The following is a 26,128-nucleotide window of genomic DNA, read 5'->3' on the forward strand; positions in this document are numbered from 1 at the left end:
CTAGGACAGCCCACACACCTTGCCAATAAGGTGTACATGTAATGACTCACCACACATTCATAGAGAGGATGCAGACATGTCCTTGTTACGCTACTCCGTGTCCCATGCATACATACGCACCTCACATCCGATACCACATGTGGCCTGGTGTGCGTAACAGTGTGCCATGTCCATCTACACACAGACACATGTTGGTTGCTGCAACAGCTGATGCATTTGAGGGAGCACCAACATCAAGCTAATGGGGACACCCCACACATACATGACATAGTCACATCGTGCACCGTGGGTAGTGACATGTCTGGTGCGGTAACCCCTGTAGCGGGCATCAGGGGACACTTGCGTGTGTTGTTGACTGTGCCATGCCAGTGACGCTCATCCCAAGTGTGCAGTACCACATGCACACATGTCAAAGGAGTTAAGGGCATGCCTGGCACACATTGCACCATCACACATTACATCTGTACACATCTCATCATACATCTGGTGCCTTCTCGACTCAGGAGTAATGTGCCACATCACAGCCTTTCACACCTGTGCCCCACACATGTTGCCTGCCCAGACAATGCCTTGATGTCCATCCATGGACAAGTATGTCAGCCCTATTCCTTCCGGTGTGCTGCCTGTCACCACTGTGATGTGTGAAAGGCACCGTACATTCGCTCAGAGGGCCTGTGTACGTTCCCTATCACTATGGGAGTGCTGCCGTATGTGTACCCATAGTGAAAGTGAGCGTACGCACGCGTGTACGGTCCGTACCACTATGGGTACACATACACGTGAACACCCATAGTGATAGTGAGCGTACAGGCGTGTGTACGGTCCGTACCACTATGGGTACACATACGCGTGAAGACCCATAGTGATAGTGAGTGTACAGGCGTGTGTACGGTCCGTACCACTATGGGTACACATACGCGTGAACACCCATAGTGATAGTGAGCGTACAGGCGTGTGTACGGTCCGTACCACTATGGGTACACATACGCGTGAACACCCATAGTGATAGTGAGCGTACAGGCGTGTGTATGGTCCGTACCACTATGGGTACACATACGCGTGATCACCCATAGTGAAAGTGAGCGTACGCACGCGTGTACGGTCCGAACCACTATGGGTACACATACGCGTGATCACCCATAGTGAAAGTCAGCGTACGCACGCGTGTAGGGTCCGTACCACTATGGGTACACATACGCGTGAACACCCATAGTGAAAGTGAGCGTACGCACGCGTGTACGGTCCGTATCACCATGGGTACACATGCGCGAGAACACCCATAGTGAAAGTGAGCGTACAGGCGTGTGTACGGTCCGTACCACTATGGGTACACATACGCGTGAACACCCATAGTGATAGTGAGCGTACAGGCGTGTGTACGGTCCGTGCCACTATGGGTACACATACGCGAGAACACCCATAGTGATACGGACCGTACACATGCCTGTACGCTCACTATCACTATGGGTGTTCTCGCGTATGCGTACTCATAGTGGTACGGACCGTACACGCGTGCGTACGCTCACTATCACTATGAGTACGCATACGCGAGAACACCCATAGTGAGACGGACCGTACACACGCCTGTACGGGCCGTTGCTATGCATTTGTGGTGCCCTAGGGCCCCGGTACGCACCGTACCTGTGTGTGAAACTCCAAATTACATAGGGAACACATGAGGGACAAGTATAAAGGCCTACATGCATGCTGGTTGTCATGGAGACCAAGTTTAAAGTTTGAATTTTTTTTCAGCAGGTGCACTGCAGTAGTCAGTTTGAATGAATCTACTTTGTTGCAATGTGGTTCTGGAGTTGACATCATGCTCAAGAAAAAAACACAATAAGAACCCACTGACTGTGCTAGGTTTGAAGGGATTGGAGGAAACATAGGATGCAAATGTGAGTGACCAATCACTCTGTACTCCTGTGCATGAAACAGGCCAGCAAGGCAGATATAAGGCAGCCAGGTCCCATGAGGGAGCACTTGCCTGCACATCTTTGGATTCGACGACCCAGCTACTGATTCCCTGGAACCAGGTCAAGGTCTGTGGAGAGGTCACATCCTTTCACCCTGGAGGAGAACCTGGCTTTGCTGGATGTGATCCTCCCACTATACCACCTGCTGTATGGGCGACCAGGGTATCAGGTGAGTGCAGAGTCTACTAGCACAGACTGTGTCCCTTGTTTGTGACTGTGACTTCTGGCATTGTGTCCAGGTGTGGCACACATGCTATGTACTGTAGGGGGGGTACCGGGGGGGGAATGCCTGATGTCTCCCAGCCAGTGCATGCTGTGGTGCATGTCTGCCGTCCTCACTTGCATTGTGTTTACTGTGACAATCACTCCATGGTGCATGCCACATTCTGCCAGTCTTGTCCTCCTGGGAATGTAGCCTCTACAGTCCTCATTTTATTATGTGGTCAGCCCAGTGTGACAGGTGACTGTACCCACAGATGTGTGTTAGTTCTGTGTACCTGTGCTGAGAGTGTCCACATGATGTGTTCGTACCCTGGACATCGGTGTGTGTGTAAGTCCCCTGTCATGTGGGTGGGTGCATATGTGGAGTGTGGCACCCGGGCTGCATGAGGGATGGATATACCCTGCCCATGTGATGTGAGCAGGGAGCAGTGCTGTGTGTCTGATGTGCAGAGCCAGCCCCACACCTGTGAGCCCCCCCCGTCTAGTGGCACATGTGCAGAGTGAGGTTTGTCGCTGCATTTGGCAATGGCAGGTGAATGTCCTGTGCCTGTGTGTGTCTGTGTACTCTGCTGCGGTAGCGTCAGTGGCCTGTGGCATGTGACTGCTTAGAGGTGCTGCACATTATCCTGGTGTAGCTTGTGATGCACAGTGTGAGCCTGGATCATTGATTGGGTCGTTGCCCTCATTCCACCTGTGTACTTTCAATGGCACGTACTGCTTTTGCCCTTCCCCAGAGGATCATGTCCCTATGACAAAGGTGCAATGCGTTGGATGCATACTATGCCTTGTTGTATACAGCATATTTGTTCTAATTTGTCTCTCTGTGAGATGTGCCTGGTGTATTGATGTAGTGTCACTTGTTCTTCCTCACAGGTAGGCGCCTCTGCCAAGAAGCAGATATGGATGAACGCCGTCAGTGCCGTCAGGAGGACGGACGGTCGCAAGCGGCGCCTGGCACAGGTGAGGAAACGCTGGCAGGATATCCGGTGCTGGACGCGGAGGATCGCACGGGTCCTGCTGGGGGACTCACCTGAGACCCATAAGAACCGCGGGCGCCGCCGTCTGACCCACATCCACAAGCGTGTGCTGGCGGTGGTATTTCCAGATTTGGACAGGCGCTTACAGGAGAAGCAGCAGCAGGAAGGGGGTAGGTACATGTGTGTTTGTTGTGTGTCACCAGCATTTGTAAGTGCACAGTTGCATGGATACACTGCCAGGGTTTAAAGGTGCTGTGCAGATCCAGTTACCCACAGTATAGCGGTGCTCTCCTGCCTCCCTTCCCCTCCTTGCAATGTGTTCCCTGGTCTGTGTGTAGTCACTCCTTCACAAGGTAATGTAGGCTGGCGCTTTTTTCCACGTGAACTATGCCTGTAGCATCATGTGTGGGGGTGGTGTGTAACAGGTTTTGGGACCTTGCCTGTGCCCTGTCCAGTTCAGTACATGTGGGTTCCATGTCAGTTGGCAATGATGCTGAGTCCAGACATGGGAGTTAGTCTCTCAAGTGTCATGCCTTACAGCACGCATGTCCTATGTTGTGGCCTGTGACATGATGTGCATGAGTGTGCGATACGCATAGTGCAGGGATGGTGGCGTGTGTTGCAGTCATTCCCATTCAGGACCATGGAGTTGTGTGGCCACTACTGTCCCCTGGGGCATATTTTCCTAGGTGTCATGTGTGTCATCACAAAACGTGGACACTCTCAGTGTCTACAGCATAGGTTGTGCTCTGTGCCATTGTCCCCTGGCACCATGTATATTGACGTAAGATGTAGTACAAGTGTCCACTGTACAGCCTGACCTGATTTTCCTTGTTCATACTCACGGTGGCCAGTGCCTGTGTGTCTTGTTACAATCATCTGATGATGACCATTTGTACATGATTATTTGGACAGGCGCACCTTGGGTATTTGGCGTCCAATCTTGCATTTATGCAGCCCCTGTGTATTTCACCCAGACTAAGAGATGTAAGTGCCACCTGTGTCTCAACAAATTGTCTCATGTAGGGGGTGGTTGGTGCGGGCAAAGCCTACATGTCAAAACCTGAAATCTCCTTGCTAGGTCTGGCCAGTGTGTGATGTTTGTCTGGACATACACTCAAGGTGCAGTGAGCCAGTCATGTTGGGCATGTTTTCAGTATTACCTATGCAGCATGTGCCTCAAGTTCATGGATATGGTCCCTGCTCATCCCTATTTTCGGCAACGCTGTGTGGTGCAGATGCAGTGCTGGATTGTCCCCAGGGCCTGGCTCCTATGTCAAACTCCATTTCATGTCATTTGCTATTGTGTCATGCTCTCCATGGATTTTCAGTGGCATGGTGGGTCAACCAACTGTGTGTTGCATGCCCTACATCTGTATCTTGTTTTGTAGATGTTACTGATCTTTCTTTTCAGGCTATGCACTGTAACCTATGTAGATTGGACTCATGTGACATATGTATACAGGTGTGTGATTAATTGCTGTCTCTTCACCTTGCCCACAGCATCGTCGGGGGACACGGAGGGAGACATGAGCACAGACGGAGCGGAGGGACTGAGCACCAGTGCCAGCGTTGACATCGTGGCTGGCACATTGAGTGGAACTGAGGCGGAGGAGAGTGAGGCCGAGGACCTGTCCACTGGCACGACAGAATATGAAGCTGACGGGTCCGAGGATGATCTCTCCGAGTGGGCGGAGGCTGCACCAGCAGCTGACAGCGGCACAACATCTCACCCCGCCCCCTCCATTGCCATCAGCCGCCTCCCACTTGCTCGTGTCCCTTCCCAGCATGCCCGATCACCACATGTCTCCTTCCTGCCAGGCACCGCACCCCCTGCCCCTGTCTCCACTGCTGCCGCCAATGCCGAGTCTGTGGACATCCTGCGGCAGTTGCAGGTTGGTCAGGCTGCGATGCTTAATGTCCTCCATGGCCACAGCCAAGTGCTGAACAACATGGAGGCATACTTGGAGGGCATTTTTTCATCGCAGGCTGACCAACGCAACTTGCTGAGGTCCATTGACTCGACACTGACTGCAGCAGTGGGTCTCCTGCAGCGCTACGTCCAACCCCCTACCCCTGACCCATCCACACTTCCCACTCCCATGCCTGTCCCACGTACACCCAGACGTCAGCATGCACCCACCACAACAGACACAGGCACCACACCAGCAGGGAAGGTCATACGCACACCTCCTGGCACGCACACACAGGGTGAAGTAGGCACACCCACTGGGTCGGGGGGCAAATGTAAGTCACGCAGCCAGAGTGGGAGTCCGCATTCCACCAAATCCTCTCCCTCCAAATCCCCTCCCCTCAGCTCTCCTGGCCACATATCCGGCAAAGACTCCTTCATGGCCGCTCTGTCCCTTAGCCCCACTGTGACACCACCCCGCAAGCGGTCAAAGGAGTCCCCGGTCAGGGTGGTTGAGTCCCCCCCCCTGTCCACACCCTCCCCCAGTGGCGCTGCGACCCATCCCTCCGCCCCCCCCCCTCCTTGGGGCCTGTGGTTCCTTCGGGTGCAGGGGAGTCGCTGGAGGACCTTGCTAAGGTGTGCAGCGACATCCTGGCCTCCGCCTTTGGCCCTGCCCCACCCCCTGTGGTGGAGTCCTCCATCCCTGCACCCACGACGCCTACCCTTCGCCCTCATGTCCCTGCGGTGCCTGGTCCTTCCCCCCCACATGATGCCCTCCCCGCTCTGGAAGACGAAGGAGTCTGACTGTGCAGGCAAGCTAGGGGACACGCGTCCCACTATGTCCCCCATCCAGCTGTGACTCATGGACTGCCCTATGGGCTTTGTAAATATTGAACTTTATCCACACACACTTTATTTGAAAATGCTGAATAAAGCCTTTTTTTTTCCTTAGAACACTACTGCTTTTGTGGTATTGCTGTTGGTGGGGCTGCTACATGATTTTGGGTGGTGATCATGTGTTGGGTGTGTGGGAAATGTAGTAGTGTGCTGGTCATAGGGGGTACCCTGGTATCTGTGTGCCATCACAAGGTGTTAGCTAAGTTTCTCTGTTCATGTTAGCAGTTACTGCATGGTGAAATTGTCCCACGGTGTGTTCCTTCCTCTGTGTACCCTGACATCTTCCCTGCAGGGTGTTCCCAATATGTTGCGCTGAGCTGTGTCTACATTAGCTGGGTGTGTGACGGACCCCTTCAACTTTGGCCATGCATGCAGAGCGATGTCTCCACCTGCATCATTCGTGGCATCCTTGGTGATCACTGTACTTGTGTATGTAGTCTGTTGACATGACTTCATGTGGACATGTTCCCTTTTTGGCTGTATGCATGTGTGTACTCCCAGCTTCGCACACATGTGTTACATGTACTGCAGGGTCTTTGTGCACCTGACTAACAATTGTGGCAATTGGATCTGTGGGTACTCCACCCTTTTTTTTTCCATGGGCACTGCTGGGGGCCTCTGCACCCACCCCTCCTGCGTCTGGGCACTGCTGGAAGTGATAGGCACCCACCCCTCCTGTGTCTGGGCACTGCTGGGAGGACTCTGCACCCACCCCTCCTGTGTCTGGGCACTGCTGGGAGGACTCTGCACACACCCCTCCTGCGTCTGGGCACTGCTGGGAGGACTCTGCACACACCACTCTTGTGACTGGGCACTGCTGGGAGGACTCTACACCCACCCCTCCTGTCTCTGGGCACTGCTGGGAGTGATAGGCACACACCCCTCCTGTCTCAGGGCACTGCTGGGAGGACTCTGCACCCACCCCTCCTGTGTCTGGGCACTGCTGGGAGGACTCTGCACCCACCCCTCCTGTGTCTGGGCACTGCTGGGAGGACTCTGCACACACCCCTCCTGTGTCTGGGCACTGCTGGGGGAACTCTACACCCACCCCTCCTGTGTCTGGGCACTGCTGGGAGGACTCTGCACACACCCCTCCTGTGACTGGGCACTGCTGGGAGGACTCTGCACCCACCCCTCCTGTCTCTGGGCACTGCTGGGAGGACTCTGCACCCACCCCTCCTGTGTCTGGGCACTGCTGGAAGTGATAGGCACCCACCCCTCCTGTGTCTGGGCACTGCTGGGAGGACTCTGCACCCACCCCTCCTGTGTCTGGGCACTGCTGGGAGGACTCTGCACCCACCCCTCCTGTCTCTGTGCACTGCTGGGAGGACTCTGCACCCACCCCTCCTGTGTCTGGGCACTGCTGGAAGTGATAGGCACCCACCCCTCCTGTGTCTAAGCACTGCTGGGAGGACTCTGCACACACCCCTCCGGGTCGTACTTACACTGTTGGGGTAGGGGTACGCTCCATACGTACGCGGGTGAGGGTACGGGTCGTACTTACACTGTTGGGGTGGGGGTACGCTCCATACGTACGCGGGTGAGGGTACGGGTCGTACTTACACTGTTGGGGTGGGGGTACGCTCCATACGTACGCGGGTGAGGGTACGGGTCGTACTTACACTGTTGGGGTGGGGGTACGCTCCATACGTACGCGGGTGAGGGTACGGGACGTACTTACACTGTTGGGGTGGGGGTACGCTCCATACGTACGCGGGTGAGGGTACGGGCTGTACTTACACTGTTGGAGTGGGGGTACGCTCCATACGTGCGCGGGTGAGGGTACGGGTCGTACTTACACTGTTGGGGTGGGGGGTATGCTCCATACGTCCGCGGGTGAGGGTACGGGTCGTACTTACACTGTTGGGGTGGGGGTACGCTCCATACGTCCGCGGGTGTGGGTACGGGTCGTACTTACACTGTTGGGGTGGGGGTACGCTCCATACGTCCACGGGTGAGAATACGGGTCGTACTTACACTGTTGGGGTGGGGGGTACGCTCCATGCATACGGGGGTGGGGGTACGGTCCGTACATATCCGTCCCCACGCTATGTGATGCTTGTGCGGGCCGTACCCAGGCCTTTGCCACGTGGGTACAGCCGTCCCGCCATTGTTGGGATGACGTAGGTGTGGGCGTGGTACGACTCGTACCCACGCTCTTAAGGCGTGGGTACGGGACGTACCTGTATTGTTGTGTTGCCGGTTCGCGTCGTCAAGCACTTCCGTTGTGGCGGACGCTGGCTTTGCTGGACACGCCCCCACCCCCTCGTAGTGACCAGGGCCTGGGGGTCAGGTAGGTCCAGGGCATGTGTGCTGTGTGACTTTGGTGGGGGTTTTGTGGCCTGCCCCTGGTCCTGCCCCCCCCTTTCCCCCCTCCCTTTGTTGTTCTGACCTTCTGCGGCGTCTGCGTCGTAACCTGTAGAGGAGGTCGACTGCTATGAGGGCCGGGATGACACGTAGGTTCGGGTCCATGTCTGTCCGTCGCGTGCAGGTACTCCTTGTTCGCGTCGTCCTGATTTCCCGGCAGTTTTTGGCTGCCGGAAAATATTCACCGTGCGGGATGACGTCGGTGCGAATCGTAATTCCTGGTTCGTGAATGGCAGGCTGCGTGCGTCCCGACGTCACGGCGGCGCTTTCCCGGATCACATTTGTATGTTTATTTTCGTCGGTTGGGGTTTTGTACGATTCGGACGGAAATGGTATTTCCGTGCGAATCGTAATTCCATGTTTGTATATTTTTAAGACCGGGTACGCGTCGGACGGAGAATATGCTCAGTCCGACGGTTCGTACCCGTTTTTTACAGGATCGTGATCGGCACCAAAATGTACTTTAAAACAAATTAATAACTTCTAAACATTTAATACATATATTTAAACACATACATATAAAATACATATTAAAATACATAACACTAATATAAATCTCGTTATTATTGACATCGATATTATTGCAAACGATATTACTTACTTCGATATTAACAAATACGATATTACTTACCTTATACGATATTACTTACCTTACAGTCGATATTCTGTCGATATTTAAAACTCGATATAAGTGTAGGTCGATAAAAAAACTCGATATTTTGACTGCGCACCCACGCCTACACAGAAACAGATCCGATGACAACTCTTCTCATATATCTAAAGTGTGGAACGACTTCCCTCAACCCATCAGAGCCTTCTCCTCACTCCTTGAGTTAAGCAAGAAGCTGAAGACATGGCTCCTCAAAAACATGTCTAGAGTTGGGACAGATTAAGGTGGTCTTGGGGGGGTGTGGCCTGAGGCGTCAAGATGGCGGTCGCACTCTAAGAATGCTCCGGACCTCCTCCGTCATCCGCTCTGCATCTGCCCGTTAACAGCTGCCATCGAACCCGGCTGGCCATAGGAAGAGATCCCCTGTCCCCTCTGCTGTGCTCCGGTCTAGCTTCGGGGCAGATTGGAGCCCCCACCGCCTTGTTTTGGCCCCTTACCCACAGCAGTGAGCTGTAAGATGGCTGCCCCCTCGGCGACCCACTCCTAGGCCGAGCGGCCTGCGCTCCACCGATCCGTCCCTCGGGGCCTCCCTGGTGGCTCTGAGGTGGCGGCCTTGCTCTCCTCTCTCCGGTGCTGCCTGAGGTCCATGAGGGGAGAGGGGGTGCTGGGGCTTGGGGCCACAAGACGAGGCCTGCCCTTCCTGCGGAGGATCGCGGACGGAGTTCTCGCCCGGCTGCCTGCTCCTACCTGCGGACCTTCAGAGTGGGCCTGGATTGCCCTGGAGGTCAGTCCGCGGTATCTGGGGGTGCAATTGCACTCGGCTGCCGCTGTCGGGCAGTGGGGCTGAGGGACTGTCTGGGGCCTGCTTCCCCCCCCTGCAGTCTCGGCCTGTTCCGGCCCTGTGAGCGCTGGAGGTGGGGGAGTCCCTGGGCCGGCTGGCGGTCCTGCCCCAGCGGCTTGGGTGATAGCATGAGAACGGCTCTCATTGTTGGGCAGCGGAGAGGAGAGACAAGACGGGTCTAGACTCCTTCGATCCCCCGGCAGCCCGGCCTCTTCTGTGTGCCCGAGTCGCTTTCTCCACCTGCGGCGCGGTCTAGCCCGCCCATCTGTGTGAACTGGGCCTGCGGGGGATTGTGCCCACGCACCTCTTCCATCGACCTCCCGGGGGTCACGGTGGATCACCTGAGGCCCTACACCCCTGAAGGACCCCTGACACCGTTTGCTGCTGCACTGACTCCTTTGTTCGCCGGGCCTGCGCCCTCCTGGCCGCCCAGCACTGCGGTGACACCGGAGCCCTGTCTTGGCCGCCCGGGGCTGTCCAGAGGGAGGTGGCAATTCCTGGCTCGGCCTCCGCCGATGATCCCCTGGTGAGTGGGGAGTGAACCGCTGGAAACGACGAGGGAGCTTGAACTCAGGGCCCAAGGCAGGCGATCCTTAATCTGTTTCCCAAATTGCTCCTGCAGCTGAGATCGCTACCACATCCATACAGCAGGAGCGGTCCATCTTCATTGCGACCAAGTTCTGCGAACTGTTCCTCATCTCAGCTCCTAGACTTATTTGTACTTCGCTGTTACTTATCTGTTCCAAATGTAATTGCAGCTGTTAACACATTTTTTTATCCGATTCCATGGACGGGGTCCATCTCTGCCACATCCATGTTCCGCTAACCGTTTTAGCTTAGCACTCAGACTCATTCGTGTGTTGTTGTTTTAAGGTGTTTACTTTTCAGGGTGACAGATGCTTCATCTTCGGAAGTGTAGGGTGGGGGGTGTTGGGGGGCATGGGTGGGTGGGAAGACCATTGTCTCCCAGTTTATTGTTTTTGGCCACCTACGGGCCACCGTTCTTTGTTTTTCTTGGTAGCTATCAATGCACGCACACCATCGACGACATGAGACTTAACAGACCGCACGAATTTCAACCAAAGGTCCCGGCCACGGGGTGTTGCCTCCCCTAGGACCCGGGTCCGCTTGCGCTGTTCTTTCCACACACTCTCCACCCAGATGACGTCCACCTTAAATAGAACCCTCCGCATTCTATCGTGGAATGTCAACGGCCTACTAGACCGCATAAAACATACTTCTGTTCTTCGCAGCGCCCAGCGACACACGCCAGATATCCTTTTTCTACAGGAAACACACCTTCTGGGCACTCACTGCACTTTCCTCGCCCGGTATGGGTTCGACAGGGTCTGGCACTCTGGTTTCACACGGGGTTCCCGGGGGGTTGCCATACTGCTTCATAAGGGGCTTCCCTTTACCTTGGCGCAGGCTGAGAGGGACACACAAGGCCACTACGTGGCCCTAACAGGCAAGATCGAAGGGCATACTTTTAATCTCCTGTGTGTATACATCCCCCCTCTGCCCTTCGCCGTCTCACACTCATAGTCTCCACCTTTCCACAGGGTCTGACGGTCATCTGAGGCGACTTCAATGCCGTTATGCAACCCTTCCACGACACGACAGGTACTCCCTCGGTGTCCCGTCTTGCCTCTGCTAAGCGCCTATCTGTCTGGCCTCTGCCCTGGGTCTCTGCGATGCATGGAGGGTGTGGAATCCCCGTCGGGAACAATATACCCACACTTTGGCGGCCCACCATACTCACTCTCGTATCGATCTGCTCCTGTTGCCTGCCCCTGACTGTCAGTTGATGTACGGGGCTACCATCCTGCCCCGAGGCATCTCAGACCACTCGCCTGTTTCCCTCCATCTCGGGAACTCTCCTGTTGGCATTCGGACAGCTTGGCGGATAAACGCCTGGTTTCTGCAGGATGCGGAATTCGTTAAATCCCTCGGGCAGGAACTGCGGCACTATTTTTCGATTAATACGGGTTTGGTCTCCTCGCCAGGAACATTATGGGAGGCCGGCAAGGCCACTATACGGGGGCGGCTAGAGGTTTGGTCCACGCAAAGTGCATGGTACAGGCCGCCCGCCTTGTGCAGCTGGGGGCCCAAACTGCACAGTTGGAGAGGGCCCAGGCGTATACTGAAAGCGATGACTCCGCTCGACAGGTTACACTGCTACGTGAAGAGATCTGTCAGATCTCGCTGGAGTCTGCTATAATGCTATGGCGCTCCTCCGTGGCGCGCGTGTACGGTTGGGGTGATAAAAATGGCAAATTACTTAATAATTTAGTTTCATACCCTAAAGCCAACCGCATTATTCCAGAGATCCGCGATGGTACCGGTGTTCACCACGTTACCTCTCGGGCTATTGCCCAAGCCTTCGTGGGCTATTAAGCTGCCCTTTACGCGGCCCTACCTCCCGAAACCTCCCTGGCTGATTTGCTGTCCGAAACCGGGACCCAGCTGCCCCGCCTCTCCCAGACGGTCTCAGAGACTCTGGACCTTCCCTTCACCCCGGAGGAGATACATGGGGCCATTTCGCTCCTGCACTCCGGTAAGACGCCAGGGCCGGACGGCTATCCCCAAAAATACTATACGACCTATCGCGACATGTTGGTCCCACACTTGGTGGAATTGTTTAAGCATGTGGTGGACACGGGGTCCTTTCCCCCAGAGACAGACATAGCCACCATTGTGGTCCACCCAAAGACACAGCCACCTTCCCTTGCATGTGCGGATTACCGCCCCATTTCCCTCATTAACACCGAGGTTATCATTTTTGCCACTGTCGTGGCTCAACGACTCCGTCCCCATTTACACAATTTGGTCCATTCAGACCAATGAGGTTTTATGCCTGCCCGGGGCACCCGACATTGCATACAATGCCTCCACCTCGCCCATGCACACCGCCATCATCTCACCCCGTATCTGGCCCTGCTCTTCATTGACTTTGAAAAAGCATTTGATACGGTGGACTGGAGCTACTTGGGAGACGTGTTGGAGGTGATGGGTTTGGCCCCCCGTTTCGGCGCCTCATCCGTGTCTTATACTTCAGTCCTAAGGCAAGGGTCCTAATTAACAGTGTGCTCTCGGAGACGTTCCCCATCCAGAGGGGCATTCGCCAAGGCTGTCTGCTCTTGCTGCTCTTATTCGCGTTAGCGATGGAGCCCCTGGCCACTCTCATACGTCAGGACCCCCACATCCGAGGATGGGCTTGGGACCCATATCAGGTCGATAAGATCGCTCTCTACGCTGACGGCGTTCTCCTCTTTCTGGCCAACCCCTAGAGCTCTGGCCCATGGTGCTTGGACGCCCTCTCTGCCTTTGAACGGGTCTCCGGCCTCCGGCTCAACCCGGCGAAATCCACTCTGGTTCCCCTCCACCCGTCCCGGGCTTGCTTCGATTGGCAAATGACCATTCCCCTGCGCAGGCAGTCATTCAAGTACCTGGGGGTGTGGGTCGCCCTCCTTCCAGAACTCGAATGGGCCCTGAATATTACGCCCCTGGTTACCAAGGCCAAGGCGGACCTCAGGAAATGGCAATACCTTCCTCTCACCCCCTTGGCAGAAGTGCCCTTTTTAAAATGATGGATCTCCCCCGTTTTTTATATATCTTATAAAATATTACTCTTCACCTCTCGGGGAGCTGGTTTCGTGAAATTGACAGTACCCTCACCCGGTCTTTATGGGGGGGCGGAAGACCGCGAATGTCCCAGGCACACAGCCGCATACCTCCCTACGACGGGGGCAACCAACCTCCACCTCTATCATCTTGCCACGAGACTCATCGTGATTCACGACTGGTTCGCAGGCGGATGGTCCGACCCAGCGTACCGGGTGGAGCTCCGATCATTGGACTTCCCACAACTCCAGGCCTACCTGTATGGGGCCCCCATACCGCAGGTCCTCCCCCCCGTCACCCGAACGGTGCTCATGGCCTGGCGCACAGCCTTGCGCCACACGAAATGGGACGGGAAACTCACCAGGCAGACGCCCTTGTGGTGTTGTGTTTGGCTGAAAGAGGCCTCATCACTCTGGGACTTCCGTCGGTGGGACCACATTGGGATCTCGCTACTAGGGGACGTCTGGGTTGGCGATGACATCAGATCCTTTGCAGATTTACAGCAGCGCTATTCCCTCTATTCCTCCCAATTTTATCAATACCTACAGCTAAGGCATGTCCTTCGAGTACATATTCCGTCTCCCACCTCCTTCCCTGAATTCAGCCCCCTTGAGATCCAAGTGATGATGGGGAACCTGGGTAGAGGAGGGGTATCGCGGATTTACCGCTCCCTAGTGAACAATGGCCCCGCGTCCCTAGACTTGTTACGTGCCCGCTGGGAGGGTTGGTTGGGCCCCTAGAAGACGCGGACTGGAGAGATGCTCTCATGGCCCCCAAGGCCCTGACGACCTCCTCCTAGTTGCGTCTAGTTCAACTCTATTACCTCCATCGACTTACCTCACTCCTGCGCGCCTATACAGCGCCCGTACGTGGCCCTCCCCGACCTGCACGCGATGCAATCACCCCCCTGCGAACTTCTACCACATGATTTGGCAATGCCCTGTCCTTGCACCATTTTGGGAGGGGCTGGAACTGGAACTTACACAGACCCTGGGGTGGACGGTCCCCCGTGACCCACTACGTTTGGAACTGGGTGTGTTCGATGGCCTTGATGGTTCTCGGGCCGATAAGCGCTTCCTGGGAACAGCGGTGGCAGTAGCGAAGCGCGATATAGTGGCAATCTGGTCTCAGGCCAAGTCCCCTACTATACGGAAATGGAGACGGGGGTGGATTGGTGTGGAACTCAAGAGGAGCCCCTCTTTGAGGACCGGACCTGTCCCTAGCTTTTTGGCACGATGTGGGGCAAATGGTTCAATCTACTACCCTAAGGGGCGCATGTGTGCGTGTACAGGAATAACCATATGCAACGGTTTTTATTCATCCTAGAGAGTGCTTTACAAGTCTCTGTTGTCTCTCTTTCAATGTATTTTATCCAAATAATGTGCTTGATTTCGCTACCAATGTATTTTTGTGATTTGTTCTTTAAAACCAATAAACTTGATAATCAAAAAATAAAAGTTGGTCTTGGGTGCAAAATTGGTGCAGCTTAAATATTTTTTCAATGTATTTATTATTAGGAATTTGTTAGACCCAGCGGTTTCTGGCTGGGATGCATCGAAGCCAGGCAGAATCCACTGTCCTAGATAGGATGAGTACGATACACTTGTCTGATATCCTACGCTCACATTCGGATAGCTTGGCACAGAGCAGTCAGGCTTATCCTCAGGGTCAAAGTGTAAGGTATTGGCACAACCCTCAACCCCGCAACACCCTGTGGACGCTACAAAAAGACTCCACACGGTATGTATACAACACTGGTCTTTGTATTACACACACATTGTAATCAGAACGACATACACATTGGATATATACTTTACAGTTATATGAAATTTTCAAACTCTTCCATTAGCAGCAGAACGGCATTAACATATATGTAATTGTCCTGGGTGTTCGCTTGCACCATTATCCCCTCAGCCTTGTAAGCAACATACACCCATGTGTATACGTCCCAGAGGTGTCCCCAATACAATCAATCCCTTCCACATTATAAGCGACAGAAACATATATCTAGGCTGTGAAGAGGTATTCCACTTTTTCGCTTACACATTAGCATAAACCACAACATTCCCATTATCGCGTACTCCGTATACTTGTAATGGTCAAGAAATAACAGATTCTCTCTAAACCTTGTGACTTAGCCCATCAGCCACTCAAGCTACACCAGCCAACGATACACGTTGCCCCTGCTGTCGACACTTTGATTAGATTAAGGGACCACCTAAAGTGGAAAGAAACAGTTATGTGTTTTCGTCCATCCAGATTAGGTCCTCAGGCCCCCAGTGGCCCTTCACAAGTGTGGAATCACTATCCTCCCCGCAGGAAAAAGACTGCAACACCAGAAGCTGGCGGGCTCCCAATTTGGAGAATGATTTCGCCTCTGGCGGAGGTAGGAGCTACAGCTGCTCCAGGGAACCAGTCGTTGGTGCACACAAGGCACGACGAGACCTCCAGTCACGCTATCCTTAACAACATAGTACTTTGTGGCGTGGGTCCGGGGAGAGGGAGCCGGTGACCTCAGACTGAGGCCGCGATGTCAGGCACTATCTGGAGGTCTGACACAGTCTATGCTGCCAGCTTGGATATTGCGGACTCTGCAAACTTCTCTCAACACTGCTCGGACACCACACTCTAACGAATGTGAACTAGCAGAAATTTCCGGCTGTAATCTCAGGCCCATCGGACTCAGCAAACTTCCCCCACACTCCTCGAACTCACGCTACTGCCACCCCAGGTGTGCCACTGAACGTCACCAGCTCAGTCTTCGGCACAGTCTGATCACTGCACACGTCAGGAAGGTCCTTGTCCTAACCGACAATTACTTCCACCCGTTTACGCCGAACTCTGCTGGGTCCTTACGATCTTGTGGAAACTCGGAGATCTTTTCTGTCCCTGGGAACTCGTGGACAGAAGGATTGTCAACAAGCCCTTAGAGAGTGCTTGGGGATCCGGGCCACGACAGTTGGCAATTAGCTGCAGGCCAGCAACATCCAGGCAAAATCCACCAATTGATAGTCCCCTTCCTAGAGCACAATAAGCCCAAGGCCACCACAAGTCTGCAGATAATCCAGTTGCAGCCCCCCACCCCAATAGTTCTTCTTGCTGATGTTCCAGCTTTGAACCAGCGTAGTATGTTTCCAATCCCGAAAGCGTCTCTTACTCCTAAAGGCAAAGACCCAGTGGTTATACCCACAATGACCTATGAAGATGAGATCAGCTCAAAAGGCCACCTTTGAAATGCACGGGCCCTCTCATGTCTGACATCTTACCCTGGGAGGCTTGATCAGTTTCTTTAGTGGGGCCACAACCCTGCCTCTTGGCATGCAGGTGCCAATTCCACCCCCTCTTAACCAACACAGGAAGGCCCCTCCGAGTGAGAGGTCTACAGTGTCCTTTGGGCCCCTAGTTTATGGCTGTCTTATCAGAAATGCACAAATGTAGCCATCCCCCCAGCAGCCAGCTGTGAACTGGAGACAGGCGGATAGGCATACAGAGCCATGAGTACAGGCATTCCCTCTTTCCCAAAGTGGTATTTCCACAGTCATAATGTCAAATTCACTCGCACCACCGGTAAGCAGGTTCCCCATTACGAACTCACGGATATAAAACACTATACTGACACTCTTCTGCATGCAGGAAATCCAGCTCAATACCCTTTCCATAGTTCCCTCCGACCAATCCAATACGAGAAGCAGGCCCTACTGTGCCAAACACACTACTCGGTGCCTTTCACTACCAGTATAAAGCTCACACACGCACATGTCCTACCCTTTACCAACACCGCACCCTGTCCCCAGGGAGTACTCAGATATAGCAAGAGACATGCAGAACCTTGGCAAGCGTCTTCTTAAATGCCAAACCTAGTAACAGTAACCTGCACACACAGGCCCCGTCATGGCAAATCTGTGGCACATTTAAAGAACTACCTCTGTGGGTGGCACAACCAGTTCTGCAGGCCCACGCAGGAGGTGTTGAGTTACATGCCCTAGGCTATGTCCTCTAGACAAGGGACTTACAGCTAAGTCAATTTAGCCAATCATCTGTACACTAATCACAGTATGTATATGATAAGCACATCACTTTGGCACTGAATGGCAGTGTAAAAAGCAATCAAAGTCCTTAGGCTACTACATAGATCAGCGGAAAACCAGGAGGGACAAAAGCAAAAAAAAAAGTTGAGGGAAAGCACCCTAGAAAGGGTCACCTCCAACAGAATTTATTAGGATTGGTATGTTTGATACAAAGGTAACACAGATCTGTGCAGTATGTGCATAAACACATTTATAAAGGAGGACGGTTGGAACCTAGGACCTCTTAACTATCTCACTAGAGATGAAATTGGTAACCCGAAAATACAGTGATCCCTCCCTTTGGTTCATTTATACAGTTCGGTGATTGGAATTAAATCACAGTTCCTAAGCTATAAAGTTGGTTCAAGTATTGGTACCACTAAATAGCACATTACACCTATAACACTTGAAGACTCACATTCACGTCAAACTTAAATCACATTTTCAGCTCTGAAAATATAATTCAACTATTGGCAATTTATAAATAATGTTCATTACATTTCTTTTCCAGGCCATCTTTTAGAACTCTTATTCCTTCCCGTACAATTTTCTTTCTTTCATATTTTGGCAGATATCTATTAATTACTGTACTCCACCCTTCGTGTTTTTTCTCTCTGTATCACTCGTCTTTCTCTTCTCTGGCCTCTTCTTGCTTTTTCTGCTCGCTCATCTTGTTCTCCCCTTCCTGCTGAAGTGACAACTAGAGCAGAATGACTTCAAGGGTCTCTTGGAATCCTTCATGTAAGCTTCATATCATAGCACAATCCTCACCAACAAACCGTTGATGAGAGAGTGCAGCAACCCCTTGTAGCATTGTCATACAAGTAGCCCTGGGTGCTTGTAATCACTCACACATTTGGAAGTCGTGCTGAAGTCTCACTCAAAGATGCCTAATTCTTCCAAACTATGTGGAAGAACTAGAACTTCACACGTGACTTTGCTCAGATGTCTACAGTGTGCCAAGTAGCACCTGACTATTCTGCACAGAGCAGACCCTCTTACAGCAAGTGATCCTAAAGATTCCTGTACAGAGAGGAGAGGCCAAGCAGAGTGACTGACAGTCCCGCCAACATCTGCTAAGACAGACACCCTGCAAAAAGACACACTGTAGAAACGCCTCATACACACACATAGCCTGCAAAGACAACTATACCCTGTTCACATGCACACACATCCAACCTGCAGAGTTACATCAAAAACACAGACATGTATGTTCCACTGCTTGAAAGGCCTCATACCTGGCAGACCCAAGGTCAGTGCACACACACACACACAATCCCTGCAGCAGACACACAAACTCTGCAGCAGATAATGCTATAAGCCAACCTATGCCGCTGGAACCTATTGAAATGACTGAGGTTTTACCTAGACTGAGAAATGAAAACAGGGGCAAAGGGGCAAGGGGCAGCAGGGGAGCCTTGACGTTCAACTGCCTGGGGGACATGCTTCTGACACTGGGGTACGGGTGGGCAAGTCAACAAACTGACAGCGAGAGCCGAGCAAAAAGTGTGCACAGATTTCTGATAGAGCACTAAGATACAGTGCAATGTGAACAGATTTTTCACAATGCAGTAAGATGCAGTGCAGTGGCACAAACTCCTCAGTACAGTAAGATGCATTGTAGTGACACAGATTCCTTATAGTGCTATAAAGTGCAGTGTGCACTGATCTGGCACAGTGCATTAAGATGCAGTGCACAGATTCCTCACAGTGCAGCATGCACATATTTCTCACAGTGCAGTGAAATGCAGTGCAGTGTGCACAGATTTCTCACAATGCATTAAGATGCAGTGTAGTGCACAGATCCTCTCTTTAAAACAAATGATGACCACAAACACCCCCAGCGCCGGACGCAATGCCCCCCCAGAGGTCCCTGGATAGAACAGCCCGGCTCCTGCCGCCTCTGGTGCAGGTAACCAGGGTTCGAGCCTCGAGGTCGCGTCCACATCCTGTGATTCTGGGCAAATCACTTAATCTCCCCGTGCCTGAATGTGTAATGTAAATACGGTGCTCTTGTAAAGCGCTCCGATACCTTCGGGTTGAGTTCGCGCTATATATATATATATATATATGCAAAAAAAAAATATATCTATTTCTACAAACAAAGCACAAGGTGCTGACAATCTCCTACCTGAGCGGAAACCTGTGCAGACATTTCCAGGCTCTCTCCTCCTCCTATGGCTGGGGTGGGGAAGGTGCAGATTTGTGGTCTGGGGTAGGAGGGGGTCTATGAGGGTCTGAAGATGAAGATAACTGCACAGAGAGACAGGGCGTCCTTTCTCCTCTGCAGCAGGCTGACACAGAGGGAGATGCCGGAAATGATGTCAACATCCGCTGCTGGTACTGTCGCTGACCAGGAACAGGAAACCCTTCTCCCTCTCGAACAACGCATCAGTGGATTTCATCAGCAGGCAGGCGCGCCCTCTGCTGGCTACTTAAAGAACCTTCACATCCAGTCTCCAGGAGGGAATATACACAAACAAGCATTTTGTGGCAGAAAATGACTGGATTTTTAGATGTCACAGAAATGAATGTTTTTAAGATACACAAGACCACGTACAGGGTCTCACCCTTGGTTGCTGCTGTAAAAAAGTATTTACAGCTTTACTTCCCATGAGCATCTTCAAAACACTGATGCAGAGGACTAAACAGTATTTACAGAAAGTTGTCAACTGGAAGTGACAGTTTATATTTCATTAAATATATGAGAATATGTGTTAGTGGTGCAGTTAAATAGGTCAGCTTATTAGTTGTTTCATTTTATTTTTTGAAACGCTTTATTTATCGGGTTTTTCAAATGCACATCATGGTACATAGCAAAGGATGTTTTTTCTAATCTTCCTGTGTTTTTGGGTTATTCCTTATCATAGCTGCCAAGGTTCTAGATTGCTATGAGTGAGATTTCAATGACTATGAGTGACACTTTCTGGCCAGAAAAATTAAACGAAGAAGAAGAGGAAAGCGTATAAGTATCAGAAATTACACCCATCTGAGCAACAAGAAACTAAAACGTTAAGTGCTGCATAGCACCCGAAATGGAAGGGCACTAACCTAGTGCCCTTGTAAAGTCAGAGGCACAACACTACTGTCAACTGCTGCAACTAGTTAAAATATCTAAAACACTCCTAAAACCATGTTTAAGCAATAGCTGTGTCACCTATGATTTCAACAATAATTTTCGTCATGAATGACATGGTGTAAAGCTGTTTCTGTGATATCGACTGATGGAGCTAAATCTGTTTGTCTATTTCTGTATTACACATGCAGAACAAATGGTGTAATTCATAAGGAGTTAGGCTGACTGCTGTGATTTCTGTCTCGAATCAGGAGGCACGTTGGAAGAGAGAGGAGCTCTCTGAACTGGTGGATGTCACCACCTTCAAAGTACTAGTGTTGCCAGTCGACAGCAACAATCCCAGGGGCCCAGGCAGGTAGGAAAATGAACTAGGGACATGTTGCCACAGCCTCAGATACCTGTTGGCCGGTGTCCTACAGGCACAAAAAGACAGGGAGCTCAAAACAACATTACAACCGCAGAAAAGCAATTAGTCATTCACCAGCCTTAGCACACCCACAGGGCCCTAGGCTTTTTGCTGACAATCAAACGAGGCAAAGGAGGAACATCACTGGCCAGGCGGCTCTCTCCCGGGTCCTGTCTTGTAGGTTGTGAGAGGCCCGACACAGATTTCCGCTGCCTCACCCTTCATAATTATAGTCAGCTAACAGTAGTCTAGGTCACAGCCTGGCAGGCGGCTGTATTTCAAAACACACTCACTGACAACTAACAGTAGCAAAATAAAAATCATTCATTATAGCTGAGATTCTGACTGCCACGTGAGCTGGCGCACCACGTGCCCACAACCTCAGATTAGTGGCATCAGTATGGCCAACCCTGCCACGTACCATGCATCAGGCGTTAGACTAACGCATTTCAGTGTGGCGGTCCGCATCACCACACTGAAATCCGAAGTCACACATTATAGCGCCTCCTCAGCTGCTATAATGCACCATGACTGAGTGGCAATGCATGTGTGCGCTGTTCCCGTTAGGTTTCAGGGGCGTGCTCAGGATCTGCTCCTCGCAGCTCTCTACTTTGTCACAATGTATTGGGACTGGACACACCATGGGCCGATACGACGCGGCATCACTGAGGAGTCACTACCCAATGACTTGGCTACTTAGATGATTAAAATATAATTGTGAAGCCATGAGACATTTTAATAAGTAAGGGGCTGAGTCACGGGGTAAACCTGCAGTGCTGCCGGCAAGCGCTACCCGCAGCGTTGCGAGTGCGTGGCATTTGAGGAATGTAGGAGAGTAGGATCTGCACTTATGTTGCCCCCACTTTTTTTTCTGCTGTATACACTGGTTTCTGGCTATAGTCTGGCTGGGTCCCTGCTAATCAGGGCCCCTGTCTCACTGTTCACTTAAACAACTTGGTGTGCATATTAGATGCACTAGTGATTGGATACTGTGGTACCTTATGAGCCCCTAGTATATGGTACCTTAGGTACTTAGGGCATTGGTACTTCACAGGCCTACCAGGGGCTGCAGCATGTATTATGCCACCCCTGGGAAGCATTCTCAATCTGACACCACAGGCCTGCTACTGTAGCCTGTGTGAGGTAGTGTTAGCACTCCTCCCTGAGGTATAGGTTCCTATATCTCACCATACACACACATATAAACCTATCAGCCACCCCTATAGCAGGCCCTAGCAATCCTGAGGGCAGGGTGCTTGGTTTACTATGTGAGGGGGTGCTTCTGCCTGAGCAGGACCCCTCTGCAGCTGGCAGAGTCTATTCTCTGCTGCTCTTTGTGGATGCGGTTAAACCATATACTCTTAAGTGCATTATAACCTCGCGGTAAATGCTAACTTTGGAATGACTGCATCAAAACATGTCGTGTTTGGTGTCAAACAACTTGGAATCATACCCCCACACCGGTAACTGGTGTGGGAGTATGATCCCACCCTTCTAGAGGGGATGACATGTACCCACTGTACTAAACGGTAGAAATCTGAATGAGCCCTGCATCACAAAATGGATGCCACCAGCACGGACACGGGGCTGCCCTCCTGCTGTTGACCGAAACTCGCAGTGGAGGAAGCCCAACAAAAGGCATCCTGTCACAGGGAGGTGTCACCACCTCCCAGACAGGATTTAGTGTATTGGAGGGGGGTGGGTGCACTCTTAGAGTGCTTTGAAGCCCTGCACTGGGGGAGCAGTAGGCTCCTCTGTGCATATGCCAGCTCAAACTGGTTCAGGGGCTACCTGCCCCTGCTCTGGCGCAAAACTGGACAAAGGGAAGTGGGTTAACCACCCACTACCCTGACCCTCCTAGAGGAGTGGTCATAGAGCTAGTCCCTCCCCTATCTTCACTATAAGATAGCAAGCATTGCCAATGCAATTCAGATTACCCTGGACGACGCTCTACAAAGAAGAATCCTGGCCCTTCGACGTTCCACTACCTTTGGAAGACAGAAGAATCTCCCTTGGAGTCAAGGAGTGACTCCCCTGCTTGGCAGGCACCAAAGCCTTAAACAACGGTTGCAAACTTTCCCGCTCCCGCCGGAGTTCGAAGTCCCTGCTGCCCCAAAAGTGGATTTCCTGACTTCTCGACGGCCTTTGTGAGTCCCCAGTGAAGCTGTGGCGAGTGGACCCCACGAATGACGAGGAACAGCAATACCCGGGGACTGTGCACTATTGTCGAGTGCAAACCCTAAACAACGCTCTACAAACTTGTGCCATCTGTGGCCCAAGCCTCCAGCAGGTCTTGCACCAAAAATCAGCGGCCTACCCCGTCCCGAGTGACCATGGGCTCCTGTGAAGCATTTCCTGAAGAGGCGTCTGTGCGATCACTTGCCCGTTGGCTAGTGGGTCCCCCGAAGACTTTCTTAACAACTCAAAGGACTCCTCTGGTTGCTCCAGACCTGCCCTCACTTACCCTCACTGGGTGAGTCCATTAGACCTTGCTGGTCTGCACCATTGACTTTCTTCAGTCTACACGAGACTTGCAGTTGCCAAGGTTTGTTGGCTCCAATCCAGTTTCCGACACCGCCATCAGCTGCAGACGTCGTGGGATACTCTGAAACCAGCTGGTGGTCATCGTCGATCCTTCCTGGACCTTGTGAGCGAAGAGTCAAAACACCATCGATGACCTGAATCAATGCGACATCTGTGGTCATCCATCTTGCTGGCCACCGGTCACTGGCAGGTGACCTTGAACATTGTCTCTTCAATTTTCAGGTCTTCCACATCTTCAATCCATCTTCGGATTCCAGCGGACACTTCTCCAGTCGTCGCAAGCAGCAAGTCTTCCTTGGTCTCCATTGAAAACAGCGCCTCGACCCGACACCAAAAGACACCTATGCACCCGGCTTCCCTGGGTGAGGTAACTCGTGCACACTGGTGCCCTAGTGTGTGTTGGCCCTCGAAGTACTTACCTTGTAAGTGGCTTGCTTGTAGACTTCCTCGAAGTGCCCTACAACTTTAAAATTCAAACTGCGACTTGCTCCATTGAAACCAATAGGGAACCCGCGGTTGTGTTCACCCACTGCATGCGTCTCCCGTGGGCTCGTTACTTACCTGCTAACACTGCAGTAGTGAAGCTCCAGCGATTCCCCAGGCCCTAGGCCTTGTCATTTTGCAAGTCGACTTTGTTAACCCATTTTTTTAGTATATGGTCTGGTACGCCCCTAGGGCCCCAGCCATATTTCTGCTTAATTTATTGTGAAACATTGACATTTGAATGTGTACCTGGTTTCTAATCTCATAAAGAGATTAGTAGAGTGTGTCTAGAAATAAATACATATATATTTGATATATATACCTGTGTGGTGTCCTTTCATTTGGTAATTCAAGAGATTTTAAGGTAAAACAAGCTGCTTTACATTCCTCAGAGACTTAGCCTAAAGGCTGCTCTCCACAGCTACCACTAGGATAGCTTTCTTTAAAAGGTTGTCTTAAACATATCTACCATAAGAGTCGAATTGGACTGGTGCAAGGTGGCCACTATAACTAGTGACCAGCATATGCCAGGCCAACTTCTCACAAGGAAGTGTTCACTAACACTTGTCAGGGTGTTGGGCAAATTAATGGTAGCTCAGGTCCTCTTCGCCGCTCGCATCACAGCAATGTGGATGAGGATCGATTCCCGGACCCAGAGTTGGCCACGCCTGACTTGCCATTTTGGTGAAGCTGGTCAGAATTGCCATATGCTCACCAGCCCAGTGGTATGGATTCCGTGAGTTACCATGTCACGCACACACAGGCTGAGCCCACCTTTCCTCTTGGTGGGTTGGGCCATACTTTCAGGCTCCAATCCTACTTTTTCACCCTGCCTTTTGCTCTGTGCTCTTGTTTTTACACACACCAATTGTAGGCTGTGGTCACTGGTGAATACCTGGCTTGAACTTACTTCGCCACTGTGATTGCTATCCGGAGCTGTGGATAATATTTGACCCCATTGGCTGTGCCCTCGTGTTGTGCTGACTGCGGGAGATGCTCTGTTCGTAAGGGGACTTTTATCTGCTGAACTGTTTAACCGGGACTGCGAGGTCCAGGCTGCCTTGTGCTATAGTTATTGCCCGCACCTGGCTCCTCTTCCCGGCCCCGCCCCCGTTGTCTATTTTATACACCCCCTCACGCGTTAGCGGGACGCGTGCGGGGCGTAACCCGGGGCGAAGACCGGGCAAAGAGCGGGCCGTCCGAGGGCGACCGAGGACGGGACGGGCCACCTTATTAACCCCTGCCGTGTGGTAAACGTTACACCTTCCCATATTCATTGTCATCTGTACCCCTTTTTTTTTTGTATTGTATACTCCCTTTAATTTGGATCTGCTTAATTGAGGTCTTTTTACAGTATTGTGCAGGTTAGTTTATTACCATGTCTTTAGAAGCAGGGAAATCACGTACCTTAACTGTTAATACTTCTAATGGACCTGTCTCCGGTACAATAGATCAATTTTTTAAACGAGTGACTACTGTTCTGGAGAAGGAAATTGCAGATACCGAAAAGCGTTTATCCTTTGATTTGCTAACTGGCAAACGTTCTTCATTGGGTAAAATTGGGAACGTACTTTCTCCGGGGGCGATAATTGAGAGACCAGGCCCTATTCCTGAAAAGGAGGAAACAATAACTCTCCTGACAATTTCTCCATGTACGCCTGTCTTGTCAGACCATTTAATTAGCCTAACTACATTAGGGCTATCAGACTCACCGAACCTGGATATCTCTCCCCCACCGGTTATAGGGATTCCTAAGAAAAGACATACTCCAAAAAAGAGACGAAGCCGTCCTGTCAAAACACTTCTAGCTAAAAACAAGAAGACTAGATTCCCTGCACAACCCTCGACGCTCACTGGCCCAGCAGTGTTAAATAACCCTTCCTCTAGCTCTAACACTATAGGAATCCCCACTGATCAAGATCCGATGGGTGAATTATTTACCAAAATTGAGACTATGGTTAAGTCCCTTCTACTTCCCCTCTTAGAGAGGACAAGATTAATAAGTTTGCACTTGGACGATTTGGGCAAACAAATCCAAGGGAATAATTCGACTCTCTCCGAACTCCTAAAAAACCAGAATAAAATTAGTACAACTGACTCAGCTATCTCTCCCTCTAGCTTGTTAG

The 26,128-nt window shown here is 51.8% G+C and overlaps 1 protein-coding gene across 2 annotated transcripts in view; it reads right to left on the reverse strand.

Moving 5' to 3' along the window:
- Positions 1-19,819, reverse strand: part of LOC146839503 (uncharacterized) — a 133,586-nt gene extending 113,767 nt beyond the window's left edge. For both annotated transcript variants that reach the window (XM_085651548.1, XM_085651547.1), the window contains exon 1: positions 19,625-19,819. The gene's annotated coding sequence lies outside the window, so the exon portion shown is untranslated. The remainder of the gene's footprint in view (positions 1-19,624) is intronic.
- Positions 19,820-26,128: the final 6,309 nt, after the last annotated feature.

The sequence above is a fragment of the Triturus cristatus genome, chromosome 4_1 (genome assembly GCF_964204655.1).
Source record: "Triturus cristatus chromosome 4_1, aTriCri1.1, whole genome shotgun sequence".
NCBI classification, from domain to species: domain Eukaryota; kingdom Metazoa; phylum Chordata; class Amphibia; order Caudata; family Salamandridae; genus Triturus; species Triturus cristatus.